Raw genomic sequence first — 5,412 nt, 5'->3', positions numbered from 1 at the left:
TGATCTTTGTGTTTTTTATTTGGTGTAGATAACACATTTCTTTTGGTTCTATACAGAACATTTAATGGGATAGAGCAGCAATTAAAATGACCCTCTCTATGTTGGCATGGAGGATCAAAATTCATTGAATGAGGATCTTTATCACAATATCTAGGACAAAAAGAATAAGAAAGTGCTATTTATTGTGACATTATTTACTGGTGAATACTAGAGAAACAAATTCTATTTTTCTAATAAGGAGGTATAAACAGAAGATTTACCTGATTTCAGTTTCCACTTCTCTTTTTGATTTCTTCTTCATTCTTTTTCTTGTTCCATGATCTTTATGCTCCTCCCCTACAGTCACACTTTCCTCTTCTACATCCAATGGATGCAGTACGCAAAAAACACAACAGAATACTGTTGCTGTGCAGTACTAAAAGTAGCGATTTTGCTAAAACGATGTCAAACAGTACCAGAAAGCAACTATGCTGACTAAGGCTTTGAACAGCTGCAAGCACTGACAAAAATTAAACTTCACAGTACTGCCAAAATGAAACAAAAGCAAACTGAAAAGTAAATGGTGGACATTATACATTCTGATTCATTCAGTCATGTGGACAATATGCAATTTGTTTTAAACAGTCACTTCCAACATAGTTTTTGGTGTTACAGTATACAGATAGACGCAATCTGATTGGTGGGTCATGTAGAGCACATAAAATACTCCTGGAAACTGTTTCAAACACAATTTTGTCCACAGGTGGACAATATATGTCTTGATTGATTGCTCCTCATATACAAAAAACATCATATACAAGGCAGAAAAACATCATTTATGAACTCCTGTAGTCCACTTCGGACTTATTTGAGTCAACTGTGAAGGTGTGATGGAAGGAACAGAGGCAGAAAATTTATCTTATTTTATGCATTGGAGTAATGTTCCAGTGTGCATCCACTCACTAACTACACATACTCTGATGAACCTCCCTATAGTGAGATCTCCCATCCTCGATCACCCTTTCTGACAATGTGACACATTGGCATACTTCTAAATTAATTCGTATCTGCACTATTATTTTTCTGAAACTGAAACAACAAGAATCTAGTCAGCATTGACAGACAAGAGAAATCTCTTACCTGCTGCAGTTAAGTTACCAATACTGCATGCAGATATTCTATCACTGAAGGTATTTGTTTTATCAATATCAGTGTACGTGGTCAAGGGCATGTTTCTGCACCTAACATTTCATCTAGTACTGCAGGAAACATCTTCAAAGGCTAGAAGAATGTAGCTGGTTAATTTTCAGACTTGAAACTTGCCTTGCAGCCTTGGAACAATTCCTTTCCCAATGTCCTTGTACCAAGCCCACCAACTCTCTCCTAATTCTGCTAGCCAACCACATCCTGAGCCACAATTATTTCACTTTCTAAGGTCAAATCTATAAACAAATCCACATTACTGCCATGGGTACTCACATGGCACCATCTTTTGATGACTTACTCATGACCCATCTAGAAAACTGCTTCTCAACCAGTCACCACTTAAAATCTCTTGTGTGGTTTAGAGCCCTTGAGGTCATTTTTATGGTCTGGACTCATGGCAAGGACAGGGTTTCCTCTGTCTTCCATAACCTCACTACGTACTCCTGGATCTGCTTCACTTTATCCATCTCAACTCAATGAGCCACCTAACTAGATGTCCGATCTCCACTTCTCAGATGGCTCCATAAATATGTCTTTTCATATCAAGTGCACTAACCATCAACAGTACCTCCACCTTGACAGCTGTCACTTGTTCCATGTCAAAAAGTCTCTTTCTTACAGCCTCACCACCCAATGGATGCTGCATCTGCAGTGCAAGAGGGAGTTGTCAAAATATACCAATGACATTGACAGAATGTTTATTGACAGATGGTATCTTATCCAGCTCATCCATCAAAAGATCTCCTGTGGTGTCTGCTCCTCTGACACCAGTAACGCTGTTTACTAGCCCCTGACCAGCACTCCTCTGATCACTCTGTATCAACCTGGCCTTGAAAATCTCAACCACATCCTTCACCAGAGTTTTGACTATGTCTTGCCATGTCCTGAAATGAGAGATATCCTACCTAAAATCCAACTCACATCATCCAAAGTTGTGTTCTGTTGCCCACTCAACCTACAGAATATTCTGTCCACTCCTATTCCAATCCAGTTCACAATCCTGCACCTCATAGGACATTCCCTTGTGCTTGACCCAGGTGCAAGACCTGTCTCACATGCCCGCCCATCATCTCCTACCACATTCCTGTCACTGACATTTCCTACCCCATAAAAGGCCGAGCCATTTGTAAAAGCAGCCATATTATGTATCAGCTAAGCTGCGACTGCTGTGCAGCATTCTATGTGGACATGTCAAGTAACCAACTTTCTGTTCACATGAATGGCCACTGCCAATCTGTGATGACCCTCAAACTTGACCATCCAGTTGCCAAACATATTATGCACCACAACACAAATTGACTTAACTGCAGCTTCACACCTATTCAGATATTTTCTTTGAGCACTACCTTCTCTGAACTCGACAGGTAAGAATTATCTCTACATCCTTGCAATCCCCCTGGCCTAAACTAACCTGTTTCCTTCTCTCTTGTGTCGACACCTCTCCTTCTCCATCCAGATTGTGTACTACCTTCTCTCACCACTCTTTCCCCTTCCCCCCAAATGGGCATTTTCTCTTCTCCCCCCCCCCCCCCCCCCCCGCGCCCTCTCTCTCTCTCTCTCTCTCTCTCTCTCTCTCTCTTCCACCCCCCCACCTCTCCCCCCCCCCCCCCACACACACACCCCTCTTTTCCACCTGTCCCTCTTTCTCTCTTCTCTCCCTGTTTTCCTCTTCATCTCCACCTTCCCTTCCTCTCCTCCACTGCCTCTTATCCTTCTCCCTCACTCTCGCTACCTGTTCTACACTCTACCCTTTGAATTCCTTTAGTCATGTTGTACACCCGCTGAATCATCTGTTGATACACCTGCCTCACACTATCCCCCCACCCCCTCCTCAGCTTGTGTGTCCTTACCTACCCCCTCACCGTCCCCAGGCAACTGCTATCGATAATCAACAGTCAATCTCACCATGGGTGTGTGAATTTGAGTGTCTATGTGTTTGTGTGTGTACACTTGTGTATATTAATCCAGTCAAGAATTTCCCTAGTTGTTAAAACTTGTTTAGCTAGCTGAAACTGCAAAACCTCTTTACTGGAGACTACACAATGGAGAAATTGTGACATCATCTGACTGCCATTAAAGATCGCAGAGTCATGCTGCTTGTGCAGCAGAAAAGTTAGCACTGTTTGTTTTATATAGAACAACGAAATGTCAGCTAAAGCATGTCTTATGGGTGCTGCTCACAAAAAACTTTTTTCAGAGCACTCATCCAGATTTGTTACAAGATTAGTTCCTGAAAATAAGAGGAAACAAGCATACTTCAGTCACACTGCTGGAGATGCATTGAACTGATGACAGGTCTATACATTGGGGAGAACCAGTTCCATGCTCTGAACATTCCCCCCTGAATTGAGTCCTTTGGGACCACCTAAAACAATTAGTATATACAACATACAACAATAATACTGCATCAGAGTCTTGTAGAAACCTGCAAAACATTTGAAAGAACTGAGGAGTGTTGAAAATTTGGCGTAAGTCCACAGTCTGATGAGTTCATGCATTTATATACATAAGCAAAGGGTATTTTGGGCATTTGTAACTTGTACTTTGAAAAATACTACTTCATTATATACAGATGCAGAATTAATTGACACAGCATTATGGACATTATTTCCTTCTTTTGGTGTAATGCTTTTTTGTCATGTTACCACCATTTTATGCTAGAGAAGGTGTCATCTCTAGAGCCTGACACTTTTTTTGTAATTGATCAACATTTTGTGCTGTTTTCGTTTCCATTTCTAGCCCTGGAAATGACTTTTTTATTTCTGGATCTGAAGGTGAAGACTAGAAAGGCAAATCTACTGCCGAAAATGGCCATGTGGAACTCTAATAAGCAGTGAAGCAAATAACTGATTGATTGATTGATTGAGAGGAGTTCTGGGACTAAATGGTGAGGTCATCAGTCCTGCAATTCAAAAGTTGCCTGGATGAGATAGAGGATTAGAAGGCAAAAAGGAAAGGCCAAACCTGAGAACCTGAAACTGGAAAAACAGAGGGATAATAGAGCAGTCTCTGCACAGGGAACTGGTCATGGGTCGCAGACCTAGAAAACATGAAGTGAGGCACCAACTACAATCATCCTGCCCCAGCTCCAGAGCAAAGCAAAACCTTATAACTGAAAATAAAAACCACTTTCATGTAGGAAAGTGAGAACCAGCTCAACTATCTGTGAATCATCTGTTAATGTTGACAGGGAATTTGGAAGGCTATACTTAGTATGAAAGGCCAAAAGAAGGGGACATTGCACTAATATATGGGCTACCATCAGTCTGGCTCTACAACCTCATTGTGGGCGTGGCTTGTTATGCAAGAGGAAACAATGGGTGAACCTAGTGCGACCAATGCATAGGCGGTATAAGGCATGGGACTCCTTCCAAGAGAAGTGTAAGAAAGAGTGCCAAGATGCAAAAGTCTCCTGGATTGTACAGAGTTTATTATTGAGAGCAGTAGCCCACCAGGTTTAATTCCTCTTTTGAGCAAATAGAGATTTGATGTGTATCCACATTCTGCACCTGGAATCATGAAGGAGAATGGGGACTAAGTATCTGCTTCTGTAGCCAAACAGCCAACCAGTTCATTTCCTGGGATGCCTACATTATTTGGGACCCAGAGGAAGACAACAGAGCAGGTGGCACAGCCAGGGGTCATGCCAAGGTCATGGATAGCAGAGACCAAAGTGTGAAAAGAGTAGCATCGGACTATAGCTGCAAACTACTAACTGAATTGGTTCATATTAAAACACTGTTAAAGGAGGTCTGAGAAACAAAATGGGGAGACCTGTTAAAGGGTAGCAACTCTGCTGTGAACATACTACATGATTCTGGCAGTAAATGGCGTTTCATTCCAGTAGGGGCTGTAAAAGAGCATCCCGCCTTATCTATCATTTTAAAGCCATCAGTGTGGAAGATTGTAGCATCCTGGAACACTTCAAGAATGTAATGTATAAGACACAGGAATATCATAGGAGCGACAGAGACCTTAGGACCCTGGAACAGGTCATTCCTAATCACGTTCGAGGCATCAGCCAAGCGCGGGGAGGGGGGATGGCAGGGGTGAGGGGGGGGGGATGCTGTAGGAGGAAATACATGGGCACCCAAGGGATAGTATCAGGATGGAGACTTCCCTCGTTTGCAAAGAGGACAGGCTACATATGGTGGTCAGGGAACCATCAAATGGTGGTTGCGTAAGAAACCAGAAGTTGGCTCCATCGTATTTGTAGAGGGGGATACC

Source organism: Schistocerca americana, chromosome 1 (genome assembly GCF_021461395.2).
Source record: "Schistocerca americana isolate TAMUIC-IGC-003095 chromosome 1, iqSchAmer2.1, whole genome shotgun sequence".
Taxonomy (NCBI): Eukaryota; Metazoa; Arthropoda; class Insecta; order Orthoptera; family Acrididae; genus Schistocerca; species Schistocerca americana.
The sequence above is the reverse complement of the archived record's forward strand: the minus strand, read 5'-3'. Positions refer to the sequence as shown.